The sequence below is a fragment of the Canis lupus genome, chromosome 11, assembly GCF_003254725.2.
Source record: "Canis lupus dingo isolate Sandy chromosome 11, ASM325472v2, whole genome shotgun sequence".
NCBI lineage: Eukaryota > Metazoa > Chordata > Mammalia > Carnivora > Canidae > Canis > Canis lupus.
The window spans coordinates 23,693,821-23,718,261 of NC_064253.1; the positions used below are offsets into that span (position 1 = coordinate 23,693,821).

The 24,441-nt window shown below is 37.1% G+C and overlaps 1 long non-coding RNA gene across 1 annotated transcript in view; it reads right to left on the reverse strand.

Annotated features, from left to right (window-relative positions):
- Positions 1-23,263, reverse strand: part of LOC112650445 (uncharacterized) — a 39,196-nt gene extending 15,933 nt beyond the window's left edge. Inside the window, exons 1-3 of the long non-coding RNA XR_003130182.3 lie at positions 23,158-23,263; positions 9,144-9,290; positions 5,778-5,908 (exon numbers count right to left, since the gene is read on the reverse strand). This is a non-coding gene — a long non-coding RNA (uncharacterized LOC112650445). The remainder of the gene's footprint in view (positions 1-5,777; positions 5,909-9,143; positions 9,291-23,157) is intronic.
- Positions 23,264-24,441: the final 1,178 nt, after the last annotated feature.

Below are 24,441 nucleotides of genomic sequence, written 5' to 3' on the forward strand. Positions count from 1 at the left end.
TCATCTCTGCATCGGCAGGCAGATCTGAATATCTGGAGAGGGGTTTATGTTTCTGCATTTTCACAGACTCCTCAGATGATTGTTGTACTAACCCAAACCTGGTAACTGCTGAGCAAGATGTTTACCTAAGACTTAAGTGTAAGAGCAGAGAGGCAGTGAATAAGAAGTTAAAGATCTTATCTCTGGAGAGCTTGAGATTGGGTCTTGATTCTGCTACTCATTAGCTTTGGGATCCTGAGCTAGTCACTTTAATTCTAGAATTTAGCTATCTCATGGCTAGCATGGTTTTGATGAATAGCCATCTCCATTGCCTCCCAGACTGCTATGATAAAATAACTCAAAAAAACTTTTAACACTGAAAAAAAAACTTTTCATATCAAGATATTGGGGTCTTGTCAAGATGTGGGCTGGGAAAGGGCTTTTTTCTCATGACCCTGGTAACCTCTGAGATCGTATATTGAACTAATATGGAAATCCACAGCACAGCATTGGAAAGCAGGCCCAGCCCAGTCGAAGCTAATTCTATTTTGCTCATTTAATAATAACCAGTAGGAAAATAAGTTAGAGTTTCTTCATGTCTAAGAGATAACTTAATGTCTAGAGTCCATCAAGTTTAAGCTGTAGAACTGAGGAGATAGACACATCTTGCTATTTCGTTTAAGAATCCAGGATTCTTAGAGAAGCCAAGAAGGGAGAACCTGCCAAGTTCTACTTAAACAACTCAGTTATGGGTGGATATTGAGTTCCTCCAGGATCTTCTCCATTCCTGCTAAGATAGTAAGCACATTGATGGATCATCCATCAGGTCCTAGGAATATTTCTAAGCATTTTTACCTGAGGCTTCACAGTAATTTCAAGAGATAGGTTATTTTAGCCCACTTTTGCAGATGAAGAAACTGAACTTTAGGGAGGTAAAGTTGTCAAAGTGACCCCTCTAATAAATGACAGGGTCAGGATGTGAGCCAAGTTTCTGCCTGACTCCAGAGTTTTTGCTCTCAGTTACTATGACTACTTTCTCTCTACAAAGCAGATATAATTATTGTGGGTGAAAGGGTAAAAAGGCAACAAGTGTTATTGCTTTTATAACCAGAAAAAAAATGAAAGTGATACTTGGAACCACTGAAACTCACCACTGAAACACCAAGGCATTCTATGTAGCTAGAACAAACTCAGATCTCTAGGAAAAACTGTAAAACTGCAGTAGCTCTTGTATGGCCATCTTCTTACCCTACTTTAAAAAGTATTAAGTGCAGAAATGCATGGCTGTGGCATAGCTGTCTTTAGATTTGAAATGAATAATTGAAAAGAAATAAAAATCATTGTAACCTTTAAGGGTTTTTTTTTTTTTTTATGTCAGAGGAATCTAGACAAAGCTCTAGTGATGAAGGAAAAGAAAAACACATCAAGTGCAGCCAGCTCTTTTTCCTGCAATTATAACCCATTTAAAATGGGCATCCTGTGTCTTCTTAAAATGCTTTCCTTGATTTACTTATCAGTATAACTCAAAATCATTCCTAAGGAAGGCATGCCAAAGAAAAAATGCCCTGACAATCAGGAGAATAAAAATACTCACAAGTATATTTTAAAGTTACACACTGTACTGAATCATGGTTAAGTGCTTTACTATCTGATTGTCTGTTATGTTCCACACCTAATACTGGGCCAGGGGAAGATGCTGCTCTGGCAGTACAAAACTGTTCATGTGCTAATACATTAAAACATAATTTATAAATATGAATTTCCTTGACATGATCTCATGCACGTCAGTTTTTGGACCATCCTCTGCCCACCAAAGTTCCAATGGCTCTCAGTCTTTAAAATCCTTGTAAAACAAAGCTAATATGCAATACGAGCTACTGTGTGGAAAAAAAGCTGTTTTATCAGAACAAATGGAGTACATAAAGAGAAGTAATAAAGCCAAGGAAGAGCTTTATAGGACTTTAAAATGAATTTAAACCCATAATAAATGGTGACAGTTTGCGTTCTTGGAAATACTTAGGAATTCATTTAACCATTTTATTAGTCACTTACTTAGGTGTATTTTAAAACATATGGAAATGGTCTTTCTTTTATTTTCCTCTCTTTCTTTTCCCCCTTCTATTCCCCTTCCTGTTTCCTTCCTTGGGTTCTTCTAGTCTTTCTTCCTTTTATTTTTACCAGTAGAAGAGGCGAAGCTTGATTATTTAGGGAAGCATTATAGCAAAGGTAAAATGCAGCTGTACAAACAATCCTTTGTTCAGACTAAATAATAAATAAAACAAATCTGTGTTCCCACTGCTGCTTTTTAAAAAAGGCCATCCCAGGCTCGTTAATCGTTCAGTCATCATTTTTTGAGTGCTTACTATGTGCTAAGCTGTAGTCATTTTTTCCCCTTATATCCCAGCCAGGAAGGAGGTATAGCTGCAGAACAGGGAGAAAAATCTATGAGGTTTTGCCTCCCTCTCAGGGTGGGGTGAGGCAGACCCTCAAGTTCAAGGCAGCTAAGGGTTCCCCTCCTTTGCATTTCATTTAGTTTCACTGTAATGCCTCTGCCAAGTTGATGTTCCTTGTCTGAACATTCCTGACCCTGAATACTGCTGGAAATTGGTAACCAGCGTACCTGGTTGGCTAAGGACTGCTGGAGAAAATTATGCCATCTGGCAGGTTGGTTCCATTGTATGTTCATGGCCTCAGCTTCAGCCAGGCCTTCGGTGTGGACTTCTTTTGGCTCATTCTGTTCCTGTATCTGCAGAAGAGGTCTAAATTTCCTTCTCTGTCCTTCATCAGAGCAGATTATCTGTTGAAGAGGAGGCAGAAGACATGGGAGAGGAATTCCTGTGGCCCTCTCAGCAAGCCTCTCTGTCTTCCTCCTCTCAACTCCACAGTACTCTGGATTTTCTCTCTTCTATCTTTTCAGGAACCGACTGCTCCCAATTATTGGCATTCTCCATTTCATCATTGTGATCTTCTTGGCCACACTTAACAAGTTCTGGTTTCTCCGGTATCAGACACAACTCTTCCTGAACACTCCTCCAGCCTCATTACACTTTCTCTGCTTTACGACAATGCCAGATTTCATTTTGGCAGTGATTTTGTTAAGATGGCTAATGCAAAGCGGATCTTGAGGGAAACATGTGTTTTTCAGTCTTAATAACTCTTGTGAAGAACTATTAAGACTTCATGGACTGAGGGTCCCCCTCCTTTGCATTTCATTTAGTTTTACTGTAATGCCTCTGCCAAGTTGATGTTCCTCGTCTGAATATTCCTGACCCTGAATACTGCTGGAAATTGGTAACCAGCTGTACAGAAGGTGTTTGTTTGCTGATATTTACTGAAACAATGCTTCTATTCCTGTAACCAAAATCAGCAAGCTTAACAAATTAAATAATTAAAGGCTGCTAGAAATCGACCTTGGTGCAAGGCATATCTTTCTCCATTTTTCCTCAGTGGCACATGTTTCAGTGCAAAATATTCACTTGATCATGGGGAAAGGGTAAGAACATAAGGGGAGGAATGCATAAAAAAAAAAAAAAGCCAGTGTGTGAGTGTATGGTTGATGGCTGGCTGGGACTTGAAAGATCAGAGGAACAGAATTTTTAAAATCTAATTTCCAGTGGGCCAGAAAAATCATTCCTTGTCCCTCTACTCTGGATTGCGTTAAAAACCTATACCCAATTTCATTAGAATCATGTTCATAAGGACAAATAAATAAACAAGGACCAAAAACAACAATAGACAAAACCAGGCACCTGAACAAAACTGCTTCTGATAGTTTGAGACAAACGGGCACATTCTGATACTCTTTCTGCACATGTATTCCAAAGCTCTACCTAAGTAGGAAGGTTTGGCTTTCAACTGCAGAAAGCCCATGCCCGAGAACTCTGTTGCTAAAACCGCCACCCAGCCCCTGTCTACCGGCAGCTGGGAGCTGGCGCCCACGAAGAAGATGGATGTTTATAATTTGAAGCTCAGCTCCCATTCCATGTAGGAGAATCAGCTTTTTTCAGCTATCAATATCAAAGGCAGGATTAATGGCTTCATAACATTTTTACTAATAGTAGTAATAAATCTGGATTTTATACTGACCTCTGTCCCAAAGCACTTCACAAGCATAACGAGAAATACAAACTCCCCCAAATATTGTTTTATACAGTCAAAAACCACTTCCTGTGAAATGAAAGGCACTTGCTGTTTAACAGCCCACAGATACATTAGACAACAATTTAAGGCAGGATTATCCAATTGTAACCAAAGCCAGAATTGATTTAGGTAGAATGCAATTACCTCAGACACTCCTGATCTCCATTTTACTTCCCATGTGAACAGACATTAAGGAGGAGTCCAGTTATTACCCACCTCTGTATTTGGTCCCATCCTGAGTCTTTTAGGAAGATAACAGAGCAGGTGGTGTACGTCCCTACATGGGAAAACTGTCTACCTGACCCCAGGGCACAGCGCGCCTCCATGAACCAAAGAGCGGTGGTCTCATTACCAGGTGTTCTCGCCAAAATGGTTGGGTTTCTCTGTTCGGCTGTTGGGACTCTCCTTGTGAAATTTTCTCTTAGCTTATACCTTGTTTTCCTGGCCAGTCTGTTCAGAGGCTCAATTAATTTGACTGTCTTTCCCTGGGCCAATTTCCAGCTCTCCCAAGGCAATCCCTTGAAATATGGGCCACAGCAGCACGTGTTGCCCATTGCTTCTCTACGAGTCACTATCCTGACAAAGAGTCATGAAAATGGTTTGGTGAAACTGCTTATTGTATTCTCCCTTTGGGGGCTTTCCTCATCTTCTAACAAATTAAAGGCTCTGCGAATCCCTATAGTAGATATTTTGCTTAAGTCAACACTTCCCAAGTTCAATGACATTCTTTATTCCCCTTTCATGAAACAAATATTAACATCTCATAAAACTTAGGCTCCAAGAACACTCTTTGAAAAGACACTGTTTTATGGAGTGTCTCAGAGATTGAGTTATAGCTACATTCAGGTTTTCTCATCTATAGAATAAAAGCATTAGACTGGAACCTTTCTGAGACTCTTGTCAATTCTAAAACAACAAACACATAATGTTAAATATAGTGCTGGAGGAATCATTCTCAGGGTGACCCTGAGTCTATAACTAAATATTCCTCAACCTATACTTTTTTACACAGTCTCTCTCAATATTCCAGATGTTTTCCCCCTGCTTAGAACTGGAAATCTCTTGTCAATAAAATGTAAAATTTATTGGTGGATGGGTTTTATTAGTTGGCAGACACAGGAAGCAGAATTCCCCTGAGAAGAGTGTATCCATTATCTCTACTCTCCTAGATTTTAATCTATCTGAACTTGAGATATTAGTTAACAGAGTCCATATACTACGTAAAATTGACTCATTGTGAATCTTGAATTAATGGGATACAGAGCTTGGATCCTCATTTGGATCTTTAGTGGTCAGTCTAAAACAAAACCTCTGACTTGGCACACAACAAATTAGCATATCAAAAGAGCCCAATGACAAAAAGGAAGATATATCCTAAATTTTCCTTTAGATCTCTGGAATATTTCATTCCATCCATTCAGTGATGACTTGGAGAATCTAGACAGATCTTTCAATAATGGATACTGAAAGGGTTTAAGGTGTGGAGGGTCAGGGCATAGCAACTGATGTTCACTGAGACGTAAGCATCGTCAAGAGACCCTGAGAACATAAAATAAATACTTTACCTGTCTTTTTTTCTTCCTTTATTACCTAAAGTTTGACATTGGTTGGTGAGAAATTTAGTAAATTTAGTAAAGGGTATATGAGAAAGGAAGTACCTTGCGGCCATCCATCCACTTAACAAGAATGCATCTGGCACCTCTGGCGATCTGGGTGCTTGTGCTAGAGATGCAGAGATGGGAAGGGCACAGATGGGTATGTTTCCCTTTCTTTGCACCTGGGAGTGTGACTGTGAAGAGAGACATGGACAGTATTCACATAACTACATTGTTCATTCTGTGAATTCATACTAATATACAGTCTCTGAATGCAAGAGGCCTGTTTCTATGATAGCATATATCTAGGAGGCCTGGCTTAAAACAGTGGCATAGACTTCTCAAATAGAAGGATTTGATGGATAAGAAAGAGTTCCCTGAGTTGGATAGAAGAAACAACAAGAACCAATGTGCAGTGGAAAGAAATTTTCTCACAGTGTGTGCAAGGAGTAGCACATTGTTGGTATTTTGGAGTACATGTCTCTTAGATACCTTGGTACATTTTTTGTGGGTATATTTCTTTTTTAAAAAAATATTTAAAAAAAAATAAAAAAAATATTTATTCATGGGAGACAGAGAGAGAGAGAGAGAGGCAGAGACATAGGCAGAGGGAGAAGCAGATTCCCTGTGGGAAGCCCAATGTGGGACTCGATCCCAGGACCCCGGGGTCATGCCCTGAGGGAAGGCAGATGCTCAACGATTGAGCCACCCAGGCGTCTCCAGATTTGAATATATAAAACTAATCTTAAAATATTTTTAAAGCATCATAGAAAATTCTCCTTAGAAAATGTACCTCTCTGAGGCACAATATCTATTTGGGAAATAGGTTTTATTCATCAGAAAAGGTGCATCAAATGTGGTATTTGTAAAACCTAAAATTTTAAATTGTAAAGTCCTTTAAGATCATTGTAAACATTTAAAATGATACAAACGTGTACAATTAATTTTTTTCTTCCCATGGCCTATGCCACTTCTAGTTTCATTGCCTAGGGAGGTAAACTTAGAGTGTCATTATTAAAAGTTTGCTGTGCCTCCACATTCATGGTCAGTTGATTTTTGACAAGAGCCTCTAGAGATTTCAGTGGGGAGAGAATAGTCTGTTCGACAAATAGCTCTGGAACACCTGAATATCCTAAGACAGAAGAACTAAGTTGGACCCCTTCATCACAGCCTCTATAAAATAAACTCAAAATGGATTGTGGACCTAAAAGCAGATGCTAAAATGATAAAACAATTAGAAGGAAATGTAAGAGTAAATCTTTGTTGGTTTTAGGGTAGGCAAAGCCATCTTAGATGTGATACCCAAAGCACAGGTAGATGTAAGACAAAAACACTAGTTGTACTCCATCACAATTAAAACAGCCATTTGACTGACTGTATATTTCTCATGAGAAGCTGCAGAGGCAAGAAGACAGTGGGACAATTTCTTTAAAATATTGAAAGAGTAGAACTGTAGGCCTAGTATTCTCAAAATAATAAAAATATCCATAAGGAATAAATCCAAAGTAAAGGCATTATAATATGGAGGAAAAATGAACGAATTTGTTGCCAGCACCTTTGCTCTATAAAAAGCATATAAGAACATTGAGACCAGAGGGAGGCTTAGAACTTCAGAAATGAGAGGATAGGAACAGAAATGGTAAATATCTGGTAAATAAAATATTATTAAAATAGTATTAAAAATAATAAAAGTATTACCATTAATAATTTAATAAATTTATTTATCTAAAATTTAAAATATGACATCATCTGGTGGGGTATGTATATATACATACACGTACACACACACACATATACATATATAATCCTAAGGAATCTATAAAACACTCTTAGAACTAATTTGTGAATTTCTTAAGTTTACAGAATACGGGATGCCTGTGTGGCTCAGCAGGTCTGCCTGCAGTTCAGGGCATAATACTGGGGCCTGGGATCAAGTCCCGCATTGGGCTTCCCACAGGGAGCCTGCTTCTCCCTCTGCCTATGTCTCTGCCTCTCTCTCTGTATTTCTAATGAATAAATAAAATCTCAAAAAAAAGTTTACAGAATACAAGGTCAGTTTTTAAAAAATGAATTGTATATATACTAAGTGGACAACTGAAGATTTAGAAAAATACACTACCATTTATAAAAGCACAGAAAATCTGCAATATTTATGTATAACTCTAACAAAATGTGTTAAGACTAATGCAGTGTAAGGAATCATAATCTTATATTGCTAGTTAGTGCCATCACATTTTTCTGCGGTCCCCCAAATTGACATGTATGAATGAATTGTTTCCTTAATTAATCTGTTTCTTAAATGTGGCATTCATTTGTCTCTATCATTGAAAAAACAAATCCTGGATACAAGGAACTTGAAATAAGCCAAATACTTCTAGCAAAAAATAAGAGTTCTTCCCAGAACAAGAGGACTAATTATATGATAATCAGAAAAAAAAAAAAAAAAAGGCCCACCACTGTCTATATAGACTCTGTTCCCTTTCTCCAGGGAGCTGAAGTTTCTGGATGGCAACATAAATAAAATAAATAGCACGTGGGGCAGTGACTCTGCGGTATGTGGCAGAGAGGGAGGTTTTTTGGGAGAATTGTAGTGTTAGTTGAACTCCTCTATCGCAGAGGGCTCACCTGAGCAACGGCTGTACTGGGCTTCCCGGTGGGAATACAGTGAGAGTAGCCTCTGCACTTGTCTCTAGAGAGTTGTGAGGGAACTGACTTGGAGTGAGTGATTTAGGGCCTCAGTACAGACAACCCGGTTGACTTCTGATCATACCAGGTGAGGAGGGCTGATGCACAATCATTGAGAGGTTAGGGACTGTTTTAATTTAAAGGGATTGCTGTTTACTGAGTTTTCCAAATTCCAGGATACTGTTTAGTGTGCTAACAGGATGTATTAGGGAATGTTAGACCTTAACTTAGAACCCTATTAAAAGCAGGAGAACCCAACCCCGCCCTGGAGGGTAAAACATTCATTGCAGATATTCAGACTTTACAAATGCCTGTGATTCCCTAAAGAAAAAATGCCTTTAGACAGGAGAATGTGAGAACCAAATTCAGGAACTGGATGCAGTGGCAGTGGTGGATCGAGGACAAGCATGAGCGAGGTTGGAGGGGGCAGATGTGTGCTTGTCTCTGCCTCCAAAGCATGTCTGCATGCTTCCTTCCCTGGGCTCCTCTGACTCCTTCTCATACTCCCTCAGGCATCTTGAAGCATGTAAGGGAAGAAGAGGTGGTGGAAAAGAAAGGAGGACACTATGGCACCGCCATGGATTAAGTTTTCCTCCAGTGACTAGTGTTCATTTCTATGACTATGTTACCTAGTATCCATGCACTTTTAAAAAAATCCTCTACATTTTTGGACGTACTTCCAAGTATTTTCTCATGTAATGGTTTGGTGGTGGGTCCCTGAGTCATCTACATTTCCTTACTCACATTTTAGGAGATAGAACATCCCATTATTTAATTCTGCGTATGTGTCCCAATTGTCGCTTCAAGCTTCCAGCCTAGATTTCCAGCACAGGGTCACAGTTGGATTGTATCGCAGGTGGTGATACAGTGTACCTCTGTTTGTTTTTCCATCTGGAAATGAATCACTAAAATCTCAAAATTCATTCTTAGCCACCCACCTATAGACAACATGCTAATAGAATGTTTCACTCCTGCAGGTTATTGGAATGGAAAAGGGGAGCTAAAATGCAGTGCATCATTGGCAGAAATATTTCTCTGATGGAATTTATTAGTTAAGCCACTATGGAGGAATACAGATTTTCTCTGATGGGTTTCATTCTGGTTTGCTAGGTAAACAAAACATTTTTTCAAAGAAATTTATGAATTTACACATAGGTTGGAGATGAAATTGTTCTTGAAATCTACTGCTTAGAACATTTGATCAAATACAGCTTCAATTCATTCTAGATATAAAATTTATAAAGAGCCTGGCCAGGGAATTGATGAAGGGTCACCTTTTTTAAAAAAGAGAAAATTAATAGAGAAGATTCTCATATGGGTAAGTGTCCTATCTCTATGGGTGGGGATGAGAAGATGTGTGCTTTGGACAAGGAGGTGATCACATGGATCCATTCACATTCTGCCACTGGGTTATGCTTATAGTTGTTCAAGATTTCCATGGTCTTGTTTCTTCTTCTGCTTCTCAGGCTCCAGCTTTTCTAAAGCACCAAGATATTGTTGATTTTTCTGTTGTTTGAAATAAGCAACAGTGAGTTGGGCAGGAGTACAATGGACAGGAGTTTGTCGGTCAAAATTACCTTATAATTTTTGAATTTTCAAAAAAGCAAACCATTACTATGACTACTTAACACCTTCCTAGTGTTGCAGTTGCATACAAAATATTTTATCATCCTAGCTTTTCAGATTTGGTTCTGTCACTCCTAAAATGAGGGTTATTAAGTTGCAGTCCAAACATTTCTTGAGCATCTACCACATAAGGGCATTTTCCTAGCTTTTCCCAATTGTGAAGTTGGTGACACCATTCTGAATTCAGTGAGGAACCAGCTGCTTTCTAGGAAGGGATGTCTTTCCAGGGACAACTTTAGCTCACATAAATCCTTAGCATGACTGAAATCCTTTTTTCTAAACGTGAAACCTTATGGATTCAGTCCCAAGGCCATGGTTTGCTGAGGATGAATGGTTTCCATTTCCTTGTTTGTTGTGTAGCATTTGGATCTTCTCCAGCCAGTGGGAGTCAAGGCAGACTGTTCATTACATATGCTTAATGGAACGGGAAATTAACACAATGGAAAAATATGTATTGCTACCCAGTCTCTGAGAGTACTTCAATTTCAACTAAGTACAGAAAGGTGATACCTTGTTATTTTATAACATTGTTTAATTACTCAAGCAATACATGTTTACTGTAGAAAAATAAAGATAAGCGGAAAGAAGAAATAAAAGTCACTTACCCTCAATACCTAAAGATAACTAGTATTAACATTTTGATATACATCATCTCAGATTTGTTTGTGTGCTTAGATTGGACCACACTGTGTTTTAAATTCTGTTTTTCTTTGGGTTAATAATATTTGATTAAAAACTTCCTCTGTTGATAAATCTATTTCACAACATTTAAAAATGGCTCCATAGTTAGTTGTGGCACTTTATATACTCCTATCCATTTAATTGAACCCTCCTTTGGTAAATGTGTAGTATTTCCAATTTTTAGCTATTATATGTTACATCATAGTAAATGTTATTGACATCAATTTTTTTACACTTATTAATTATTTCCTAAGTAAAAATTGCTTAAAGTTTAATGCTTTGTCAAAAGGCCTGCATTTTTGTGTATTTTGATAAATATTGTTAAATTGTCTTCTAGGAAAGTTATACCAGCTTCTTTTCACAATAACATTATATGAAGGTACTCATTTTCTCTACATTGCTGGCAATTTCAAGTATTATTAATTTAAAAATCACTACTAATTCTGAGAGGTGAAAACTAGTAATTTATGGTCTTAAGTTAAATTTCTTTGGTTACTAGTGAGTTTCAGTAATGTTTTTATGTTTAATGTCCATTTTCACTTTTTCTTTTTAAATTGCTTATTCATATTCTTTGTCTATTCTATCAATGTGTATAATTTTCTCTTATTGAAGTAATCATTTTGGGGATTTCCATAACAAGATGGTTTTTATGTAATATTTGTTAGTAGTTGAGGTAAAGGAGCCAACCATCCTGAACTCACCCAGAGCCCAACACTAAAGATGTTTATATTAATAGTTGGATTGTAATACCTGTTGTTTATTAAGCACAGTTTAAAATAATTCTCCACTGCTTACCATCTCAGAAAATACCTGGCCTCTTTATCATTTTTTAGTGGTATACCATAGTAAATGAGTGAAATAAATATTTTTCTCTTACATAGGATTTTTGCTTCAATCTATCTGCATTTCTGTGTCCCTTTAGATCTGCTTCCCTTTTTTATGCTCACTAGTTCCCAGTGCATTTCACTATAAACATCCACCACCTCCATTTCTTAGTGGAAGTGCTGCCCTCTTGCTGTCTTAACTCACTTTCCCATCAGGGCCCTTTGAACACATTGCCTAGGGACATTCCATAACCAGTGGCCATGGCTGTACCGCCTCCTTGTCCCCCAAGAGGGCCAGGACTGAGGTGTGACATCCCATCTTTGAGCTCCCATGTGAGACTGAGCCAAAGCCACCCTCCACTGGATTTTGCTTCCTTTCACACCCCAGCGTGATCTCTTTCCTTCCCAGTTCCCACTTGCCCTCTCCCACTTTCCTTGAGAACATTTACTGCAAAATAACTTTCACAAAATGCTTGTTATTGGTTCTGCTTCTGGGATATGTCCCCTAAGGCACATATGTCAATATTTAGAACTTCAAGGAATGTGGCAGTGAAGGTCAGTTCATATTGTGAACTCTAATGGCGAATAATAACTACGGTAATTGGCATTTTTGAGACATTACTATGAATTTAACACTTTGATAAGTGCTTTCTCATGAAATTAATTTCTCATCTGATCCCCATATGTGGTATCTCTGTTTTTTTTTTTTTCTCGAGGCAAGAAAACTAAGCTAAATTTGTTTATGTTCACATAGATTCTCAGTGGCCAAAATGGGATTCAGAGCCAAGTCTAGCAGACTTCAGAGCTCAAGATCTGTAATTATACCTGAGAAGAGGCATAGGGTAGGCTGTGGCAGGGTCAGAAATTGTTCTCAGGACCCTTGGGCATTCTTGGACACAATTTGAGGTGCATGCACACTGACTGACAGTCACACACAGGCAGTGTGTGACTCAACATTCTCCTGAATTACAAATGTGTACAAGGTGCCTTTAAAGGACTACTCCCCCTTATTTTTTTCCAGCTTACTACAGTTTTGTAGGAGAAGGAAAACATGAAAAAAAAAAAACCTCTCTGTTGGGCAGAAAGTCAAGGTAGAGATATATTTGATGACACAGAATCTGGATCATCAGAGATTTTTTTTTTTCATTTAGTGGCCTAAGTCCTATACACTTATTAGCACATGAGCACAGCATGTACATAATTATAAATTCTGCATTTAGTGACAAGGATGCTTTCATTTTGACTTTCTCCTACAGACCCAGACCAAAATCACAAACAAAACTGAGATTTAAGAGACTTGTGCAGATTGCAACTCTTCTCCTGTTGGCTAACTCAGCTTCTTCATTTAGAAGCCCTCAGTAGGGCTCCTGATGGAAAATAGCAGCAACAACACCAAGATGCCCATAGAAATTTGAATTTCAGATAACCAATGAATGATTTTTTTTTTATTGATTTATGATAGTCATACAGAGAGAGAGAGAGAGAGAGGCAGAGACATAGGCAGAGGGAGAATAAGCAGGCTCCATGCACCGGGAGCCCGACGTGGGACTCGATCCCAGGTCTCCAGGATCGCGCCCTGGGCCAAAGGCAGGCGCCAAACCGCTGTGCCACCCAGGGATCCCCCAATGAATGATTTTTTAATATAAGGATCTTCCATACCATTTTTCTCTATGTAATATTTGGGGCCTACTTAGACCAAAGGACTATTTGCTGTGCATCTGAAATTCAAACTTAACTGGGCATCCTATATTTTATCTGGCAACTTACTTTCCTTAAACCCCACCTCCACCCCCATAGCAATGCTCTTTGTGTTATGGCCTGCTTGTAGGATCTTACTGTTAGGCTCATGTATTCAAAAGTATCCATCTCAAGACAGGTAACGTCACCACGGGTAAGCTCTTATTGGGCCCTCTGCTTCCAAGTCACTAGCTACAAACCACTTTCCACCCAGGTGTCTGAAAGCATTCCAAAACACAAATCATACCACTCCCTTCCTTAAAACCTTTTAGTGGATTTCTATCACATTTTGAATATAATCTAAAGGATTATCCGTGTGGTCTATGATTTTTTCTGTGATCAGACCCTCCTTTCCTCACTGACCTCTATCTTGTCCCTCTTGTCAAACAAGAGAGCAGTTCCAGATTAATTTCCAACCTTGCCCAATCCCCCAAAGGGATCAGGAGGAGAGTCTTCCCCCTTCAGAGGAGCTGAACTTTCATCCTCTTAGAATAGCCAGTCATTGGCTAAGATTTACCCCAGAAACATGTTAACTCCCAAAGAATCCTTCAAAGATTCTCTTAAAAGCACACTGCTATGTTTTCTGATCGCTGCTTTATAATTGTTATAATCCATCAATTTAATATTGTTATGAAAAATTCTAATAAATCATGACTTAGTCACAACTGATAAGACATGACTAGCATCCTGGGCTATGTGTTGAGTCCCCCTAATTTATTATCCCATTTATTTGAAATTGATTGAAATTAAAGATCTTCTCTGAAGGCTAGGTAAATGGCCTTGGGCAGAATTCCGTCCAGTGTTCAAATTAAGGAATTGCTTTCCAAGCTGAAGTTGGGGTCTGAGAGATTTTATCTGAAAACTCTTTTCCTGTCTCTCTGTTCTGGAGAGGTGAGGGCCTGGGGCACACCCAGTCCTGCTTCTGTCTCCTGGACTGTAGACTATGAATCCCTGACTACACCCACGCCACTCCTACCAGTGCTACCCAATTCTGAATAATTCAGGCATTTTCAAGGGAAAATGTACTGTGGAATGACATTTTCAGAATCGAATAGACTGATATCTTTGATTAAAAAAAATTGTCTCAATCAAAAAGGAGCCAAAAGTCTTAGCCACTCTCTTTTAAAATTAATTTCCTAAATTATCTTTTTAATCAGAAACTTTGGTTCTTTATTTTTTTATGAGTTATTACTGTTTCAAAAGGCCAGATGTCCCAAAACTCTCACTCTTGGTTTATAACGTCAGACTGCCTCATATGCATATTAAAAAATGCTTTTTTATAGTTAGATCCATGCATCTGGCTCATTTACAATGGTGCCAAGTAATAAAGCAAATGTTTTAAAATGGGAGTTACGTTTTAAAATTAATAAAATTAACTGGTAAATATATGAAGAGACCTCCAGTCTTAGTAATAACCAGAAGAAAATGAACTAAAACAATAATGAGATGCTTAAAAAGTCAGATAATGCCGGGGTGGGGGGAATCAGATGCAAAGAGATAGGACTCTATAATCTCCCATCCTCCTCCAGACATATACCAGAGCACAATGAGGTGAGGGCTTTGCTTGTACAAATGAGAGTGTGAATTAGTACAAGCAATTTGGCAATAGCTACTAAAATTAAAGAGAAGTAAAGCCTATAAACCAGCTGTTTCATTCTGAGAATGTAATACCACATAATTCTTGTGCATAAGTTCCAAGAAACCTAAATGAAGATCGGTTCATTACAGGGTTGTTTCAGGAAAAAAAAAAAAAATCTCATAATAATCCAGTTGTCCTTCAGTAAAGGAAAGGAGAAATTAACCGTTTTATATTCATAAAATGAGATACTATTATGCAGTAAAAAACATCTATAGTAATAGATATAGTTTAAAAAAGATCAGTGTGATCAACAAAGGTAGATCTTTTGAAAACAGTATTGGGTTAAAAAGCAAATTGCCAATGCTATGTATAGTACAATATTTTTTTAATAAAGATTTTATTCACTTATTCATGAGAGACACACAGAGAGAGGCAGAGACATAGGCAGAGGGAGAAACAGCCTCCCTGCAGGGAGCCCGATGCCGGACTCCATCGCAGGACCCCGGGATCACGCCCTGGGCTGAAGGCAGATGCTCAACTACTGAGCCACCCAGGGGTCCCTAATATAATATATTTTATGTGGAAATAATATATTTTGCTAACTAAAGCATGTATACATAGTTAAAAGTATGCAATGGTGTAGATATATTTTAAATTTATGATAGAGGTCACCTCCAAGGAGAGGAGATAAGAATGTAGTATGGTGGAGAACAGAGGAGACATCACCTTTATTCTTAGTTTTCTTTAAGAAATATGAGGAAATATGATAAAAATATTAGCGTTTGTTTCTCTGAGTGGTAAGTACACGGAAATTTATTATCCTTTGCATTCTGTATTTTAAAAATAGTAACAATAATGGAATGGAATAATGGAATAATCAATCAATATAAAAGCAACAATCACCCCAAAAGAAAAATGGGCAAAGAACATGAACAGGAAATGTTGCACTCATATGGGAAATTTAAGAAATGAAATGGATGAACATAGGAGAAAAAAGAGGCAAACCATAAAACAGACTCATAACTATAGAGAAGAAAATGAGGGTTGATGGAAGGAGGTAGGTGGAGGATGGGCTAAGTGGGTGACCGATATTAAGGAGGGCACTTGTTATGATGAATCCTGGGTGTTACATGTAAGCAATGAATCACTAAATTATACTCCTAAAACCGATATTACAGTATATGTTAGCTAACTGGAATTTAAATAAAAAATTGAAACTATGAAACAAGTAAAATTACACTGTGTATGAAAAAAATGAAATTCCTAACGTTGTATAAAGTAATGCAAATTAAAAGATGTAAGTATTTCACATACAAGACTGCCAAAGATTAAAATGAATGATAGAACTATAAAAGGTAGGGTCCCTGGGTTGCTCAGCGATTTAGTGGCTGCCTTCAGTCCAGGGCATGATCCGCGAGTCCCGGGATCCAGTCCCACATCGGGCTCCCTGCATGGAGCCTGCTTCTCCCTCTGCCTGTGTTTCTGCCCCTCTCTTTCTCTCTGTGTCTCTCATGAATATATAAATAAAAAACCATAGAAAAAAACTATAGAAGGTATAAGGAAGTATGATTTCTCAACACAGCTAAAATTAAGGGAAGTTAATACAGTATTTCTGTAAGGTAATTTAGTTATATATTAATGATAAATAGGTATGTAGATAAATTAAAATGTGCAATTATGTTCATCTAACAATTTTTCTTTTAGAAATTTATAACAAGAACATAGAAATATATCCATGCCATTATTTATATTTGGTAATGCAGAAAATATGTATTGAATGACACACCAAAAAAGTGGTGAATGTCCCTCTGAGAAAGGGGATGGGCAATACAAGTTTGAAGTGATATAGGGAAATCCATTATATATTTTTTATATACTCTGATTTTTAAAAGTTTTTATTTAACTCCAGTTAGTTAACATGCAGTGTTATATTAGTTTCATGTGTACAATATAGTGATTCAGCAATTCTTATATCACTTGTCATGATAAGTGAACCCCTTAATCTCCATCATCTATTTCACTCATTGCCCCACCCGCTTCTCTGCTAACCATCAGTTTGTTCTCTATAATTAAGTCTCTAAAAAAAGTCTCTATCTTGGTTTATCTCTCTCTTCTTATTCTTTTTGCTCATTTGCTTTATTTCTTAAATTCCACATATGAATGAAATCATATAGTATGATTTCATACTGACTGATTTATTTTGCTTAGTGTTATATTCTCTAGCTCCATCCATGTCTTTGCAAATGGCAAGATACCATTATTTTTATGGCTGAATAATATTCTGTTATATAATATATATTATTAATTATGTTATATAATTATAAATATAATATAATATATAATTATATGTTATTTTTACTATATTTTATACAACATATCTTTGTCTATCGATGAATGCTTGGGCTACTTCCATATCTTGGTTATTATAAATAATAATGCACTAAACATCAAGGTGCATGTATCCCTTTGAATTAGTGTTTTTGTATTTTTTGGGTAAATACCCAGTCATGTGATTGCTGGATTGTAGGATGCTTCTCTCTTTTTTTGCTTTTTTAAAAAGATTTTATTTATTTATTCATGAGAGACACAGGGAGAGAGAGAGAGGCAGAGGGAGAAGCAGGCTCCACGCAGGAAGCCTGATGCGGAACTTGATCCCAGGACTTTAGGATCACACCCTAGGCCAAAGGCAGGCGCTAAACCACTGAGTCACCCAGGAATCCCCCAGGATGGTTCTCTTTTGAACTTTCATACCTCCATACTGTTTTCCAGAGTGGCTGCACAAGTTGGCTTTCCCACCAACAATGCAGGAGTGTTCCTTTTTCTCCATATCCTTACCAGCACCTGTATCTTGTGTTTTTGATTTTACCCATTCTGACAGGTGTAAGGTGATAGGTCATTGTCATTGTGGTTTTGATTTGCATTTCCCTGATGATGTGTGATGCCAAGCATCTTTTCATGTGTCTGTTGGCTATCTGGATGTCTTCTTTGGAGACATGTCTGTTCATGTCTGCTGCTCATTTTTAAATTGGATTGTTTGTTTTTTGGGTGTTGAGTTGTATAAGCTTTTTCTATATTTTGAGTACTAACCCTTTATTGGATATGTCATTTGCAAATATCTCCTCCCTTTCTATAAGTTGTCTTTTAGTTTTGTTTCCTTCACTGTGCAGATTTTATTTTGATGTAATCCCTTTAGCTTATTTTTGCTTTAGTTTCCCTTGCCTCAAGAAACCAATTTAGAAAAAAATTCCTTATAATCTGATTTTTAAAATCAGTGTATGTGTTACTTTTCTTTATGACAGCTTTGTCGAAATATAATGGACATATCATAAGCTCAGCCTTTGAAATTCTATAATTCAGTAGGTTTTAGTATATTCAAAGAGACCATCACCATTATCTAAATTTAGAGTATTTGCATCATAGTAAAAAGAAACCTCATATTCTGTATTTTACACCTTGTAGGTTTAGGTTTACAGCCTTAAAACTTCACCTGGCTGCAGACATTTAATACATTTTCAGTCTCTATGGATTTGCCTTTTCTGGACATTTTATATAAATGGAACCGTACAACATGTGGCCTGGATTCTGTTGCTTAGCCTGTTTTCAAGGTTTATCCAGGTGTAGCATGTGTCAGTATTTCATTCCTTGTCTTGCCTGCATAATATTACATTGTATGGATATGCCACATTTTATGTATCTATTCATCAGGTTGATGTATATTTATTTGGGTTGTTTCTCCTTTTTGGTTATAATGTATAACACTGCTGTGAACATTGATGTACATTTTTTTTGTGTGGACATGTTTTTATTTATCTTGGATATGTAACTAAGGAGTGAAATTGCTGGTTGATAAGGTAACTGTTTAATGTTTGACAAACTTCCAGGCTATTTTCCAGAATGGCTGTACCACTTTACATTCCTATCAGAAGAATATGAGAATTCTAATTTCTCCAAATCCTTCCCAACATTTGGTATTATCTGGCTTTTTTGATACAGCCATATTAGTGGGTGTGAAGTGGTACCTTACTATGGTTTTGATTTGCATTTCCCTGGTAGCTAATGATGTTGGGCATCTTTCATGTACTTTTTGAGCATTTGTATATTTTCTTTGGTAAAACACTTGTTTAGATCTTTTTGCCCATTTTTGAATTACTTTTTTATAAAGATTATTTATTTATTGATTTGAGAGAGAGAGCATGAGCAGGGTCTTCTGGGTGGCTCAGTTGGTTAAGCATCTGCCTTTGACTCAGCTCATGATCTCAGGGTCCTGGTATCAAGCCCCACCTCTGGCTGCCTTCCCAGCAGGGAGTCTGCTCCTCCCTCTCTCTCTGCCTGTCGCTACCCCTAATTGTGCTCTCTCTCTGTCAAATAAATAAATGAAATCTTTTTTTTTAAAGATTTTATTTATTAATTCACGACACACACACACACACACACACACACACACACACACACACACAGAGGGAGCGGCAGAGACACAGGCAGAGGGAGAAGCAGGCTCCATGCAGGGGAGTGTGACATGGGACTCGATCCCAGGTCTCCAGGATCAGGCCCTGGGCTGAAGGCGGCGCTAAACCACTGAGCCACCCGGGGTGCCCAAATAAATGAGATCTTTTAAAAATATGGTCTCTTATCAGATATATGATTTGAAAATATTTTCTACTATCATATGGGTTATATTTTCACTTTCTGATAATGTCCTTTGAAGAGTAAAGTTTTTAATTTCCATGTTTAGTCCAGTTTATCTGTTTTTTTCCTTTTGTTACTTGTGATGTCGATGTTCTATCTAAAAGACTTGACCTAACACAAGGTTACAAAGATCTGCTAGTATATTTTCTCCTGAGATTTTAAGTTTTATACTTAGGTCTATCATCCTTTTTTTTTTTTTAAGATTTTATTTATTTATTTATTTATTTATTTATTTATTTATTTATTTATTCAAGAGAGACACAGAGAGGCAGAGACACAAGCAGAAGAGGGAGAAGCAGGCTCCCTGTGGGGAGCCCGATGCAGGACTGGATCCCGGAACTCTGGGATCACGCCCTGAGCCAAAGGCAGATGCTCAACTGCTGAGCCACCCAGGCGTCCCTCTTATCATCCTATTTTGAATTAATTTTTGTACATAGTGTGAAGAAGTGATCCATTGTTATATTGGTGTATGTATTTCCAGGTATTCTCATACCATTTGTTGAAATACTGTTCTTTCCCCCATTCAATTATTAGGACAACCTTGTCAAAATCAATTAATCATAAATAACCATAAATCATAAACATTTATGCTGGACTCTTAATTCTATTCCATTCATTTATATGTGTATCCTTATGACAATATCACACTGTCTTGATTATTGTAAGCTAGTTAGGAATAGGAAAGTGTGAGTTCTCCAACTTCAGTTTTTAAAAAACTGTTAGCTATTTGGTGTCACTTGTGTTTCCCTGTGAATTTTAGGATAATGTTGTCAGTTTCAGCAAAGATGCCAGCTGAGATTTTGATAGGAATTGCAATGAATCTGAAAAGCATTTTTGGGAGTATTGCCATCTTAACAATATTAAATTTTCTAGTCCATGATCATGGTGTCTCTTTCCATTTACTTATATCTTCTTAACATACTTTACCAATGTTTTATACTTTTCAGTTTACACTTTTGTTAAATTTATTTCTAAAAATTTTCTTTTTTGATATTATTGGAAGTGACATTATTTTCATTATTTCAATTTTGCAGTGTTTATTGCTTGTATAGGTAAAGACAGTTGATTTTTGTATATTGGTCTTGTATCATGCAACTTTGCTGAACTTGTTTATTTGCTCTAATAGATTTTTTTGGTATGGATTGCTTAGAATTTTCTATCTACAGGATCATGTCTTCTTGAAGGAGAGTTTTACTTCTTCCTTTTCAATCTGGAGCCATTTTGTTTCCTTTTCTTGCCTAATTACCCTAGGTAGAACCTCTACTATAGTTGACCCTTGAACAACATGGGTTAGAACAGCATGGGTCCACTTATATGTGGATTTTTTTTTGTTAAATAGACTACAGTATTATAAATGTATTTTCTCTTCTTTATGATTTTCTTAATAATTTTTTCTCTAGCTAGCTTTATTGTATATATAACACATGTACACGTATAACATATATAATATATATACACATATAACACATATAATATACACAATATGTGTTAATTGACTGTTTATGTTATTGTTTAGGTTTCCAGTCAACAACAGACTATTAGTAGTTGTTTTGGGGGAGTCAAAATTAGATTTTCAACTGTGCAGGGATCTATGCCACAACCCCTGTATTGCTCAAAGGTCATTATATAATATTGAATAGAAATGATAAGAGCTGACATAGACATTTTTGGCTTGTTTGGTGCTCTCTCTCTCTTTTTTTTTTTTGTATATAAACTGAAGTTGTCATTTGAATGTTTTCTTTTTTTAAGGATTTTATTTCTTTATTTGAGAGAGAACTCAAGAGAGCACAAGCAGGGAAAGCTGCAGAGGGAGAGGGAGAAGCAGGCTGCCTGATGAGCTGGGAGCCTGATGTGGGCTTGATCCCATGACCAAGGGGCTCATGACCTGAGCCAAAGGCAGACACTTAACTGACTGAGTCATCCAGGCACCTTACCTTGGCTTGTTTCTGATCTTAGTAGAAGAGCATTTAGTCTTTCATTATTGACAATGATGTTAGCTGTGGTTATTTGTAGATGTCCATTATCAGCTTGAGTAAGTTCCCTTACATTCTTAGTTTTCTGAGGGTTTTTATCATAAAAGGGTGTGAGACTTTGTCAAATGCATTTTCTGTCTCTATTGATCTGATCATGGGGTTTTTGTCCTTTATTCTGTTCATATGATTTTTGAATGTTAAGCTATGATTGTTAATTTTATATGTTAACTTGACTGGACTAAGGGATGTGCAGACGAGGTAAGTAAAACATTATTTTTGAGTGTGTCTATGATTGTGTTTCTGGAAGAGATTAGGATTTGAAAAAGTAGACTGAGTAAAGAAGATTGCTATCCTTAATGAAGGTGGGCATCATCCAATCTGTTAAGGAGATGAATAAAATAAAAAGGTGTAGGAGAGGTGAATTTGCTTTCTTTGCTTGAGCTAGGACATCTGTCTTCTCCTACCTTTGTATACAGGTGCTGCTGGTTCTTTGGCCTTCAGACTCAGACTGGGATTTACATCATTGGCCCCCTCAACTCTTGGGTCTTTGGACTAGTGCTTAAACCATTGGCTTCCCTGGTCTCAGGCCTTTATACTCAGACAATTATGTCACCATCTTTCCTGGTTCTCCCTCTTGCAGATGGCAGATTGTAGGACTTCTAGGCCTCCATAATCATGTGAATCAATTCCTATAATAAATCTCTTCACATATGTCTATATATATTCAATTGTTCTATTTCTCTGGAGAATTCTGGAAATTAACCAAAGACTTGGAACAATACAGTGAAGTTCTGTTTAAACAAAATGGCTGAATCTTGTTAAGAACAGCCAGTTTTGTGGAGTTTTACCTAGCACTGTTCTCATCCCTCTCTCCTCATAACCTTGAGGGCCAGCAGTATCACAATTAATGATGCTGGTAAAGCCAGCAGGCTAGCAGCCACTGGAGGGGGCAAAATGATTTGGAGCTACCCCAAAGCCCCATCTCCTAAGATTATCATTATTTGACCCATCTAGCAGCTCCTGTCAATCTCCTGTCTCAGCATTTATCTTTGATTTGACTCAGAGTTTGCTGGGGAGTCCTATCCCCAGGGTATTAATTGCCATTCCAGAGGTACTTCTCTCCATGTATTACTTTTGCAGTGGAAATGTACTTTTGAAAATGTTTGTACAGCATAATTAAGAGTTATTTATACTAGTGATCAATTGGGAACAATTAAATGTTTAAAAATTATTTTGAAAAGAATGATATATCTGTAGCATTTAGAACAAGCATTTGGGTGTGGATAGTGTGTGTGTAGTATGTTAAATAATAATAGGTAGTAACTTTACATATGTCTGTAAAAGTGACAAACATATCCCAAAATATTAATAATGGCTATTTGGGGGAGGAGTTGGATTATGGATAATACTCCATATATAAATGTGATATAAACTTTAATATTCAATTAAAGTATGATGAATATATCTAAGATAATTTTACTTCCTAATTCAAAGAATACATTCTTTTGTACCATAATTTTTTAAAAATAAAAGTGTTATAAACTTGCCAGCTATTTGTAATCCATAAATGGACACAGGTTACTGTTTGATAGGAAATTTGCTATCTATATTATTACTTTGAAATCCTGGATCAGAGGGATGAAAGATCTTACCTCTTGACTATTAGGTATGCATGCCACTTTCTTAGTTTTATTTAGTTGAGTTCAAGAGACACTAATACCAATTCCCAGAACTACTTTTGCTTTTAGAATCTGCACGGATCCCTGAGAATGTATAATTTCTCCATTGCTTAGCAACTGTTCCATTATTTTCAGGAACTTGTTAAATGAATGAATGCATTTTGATGACAAGACATCTTTATTCATTCCATGCTCTGGGCCACCATGTAATAATAAGAGATAACGAAATGAAATATTGCAAAGATCATGTCCCTAGTCACTTCAGCCCTCCAAAACCTTCAGAAGAGCTAGGTTGAAAAGAAACTTTTATGCAAACAGATTTTAAAAGCTAATAGAAAAAGCATATTGATTCTGAAATAATTGTCTACATACATTCACATTTTCTCTTTATCAGTTGTTGAATGACCTTCCATGGAAAAAATACAAATAGAAATTCTATGTGGATATCAATCTTTAGCAATTTCAAAATTCCTGAATTGGCTCTAGTTTCCCTTATACTAATGCATGTTATAAACTCGGACCTGAGTTGGAAAGTAGCTAATAATCAAGGCTCCCACTTTATTTTATTATTTCTCTATTTATTTTATTTATTCATTTATTTATTCATGGGAGACTCAGAGAGAGAGAGGCAGAGACATAGGCAGAGGGAGAAACAGGATCCCTGCAGGAAGCCGGATGCGGCACTCGATCCTGGGACCCTGGGATCATGATCTGAGCCAAAGGCAGATGCTCAACCTCTGAGCCACCAGGTGCCCCAAGGCTCCCATCTTTAAACATTCAAAGATCATCCTGGAAAGATTGCACATCCTATAGAACCCATTTCCTTTGTTGGAAAGCAAATGCTGTATGTTAATCCCCTTCAAATGGAAATAACAATTCTAAACCACGATGGTTTAATATAGCTACATTTTGGTTTTAACTCTGAAAAAGCTCAGAGTAAAATTTTGGCACCTAAATTTCAGTTTACTGTCAGATCCTGACAAATTTTATTTTTTCCTAAGCCTGTGTAAGGAAACATGTACACACAAACACACACACACTCATAGCAAATGACGTTAACAATAAATATGAAAAGTTGAAAATATATTAGGTTCTAGGATTATGTCACCTAAAATATGTATGGTTGAATAATGAAATTTTGAGAACTGGATATATTTATAGGCTTAAAGTCAAGAAGCAGGGGCAGGACTTTAGAATCTTTCTGCTTAGTCCTTTCTCTTCAGCCCAGGAAAGCTTTAATGCTTATCTAAGGTCGAA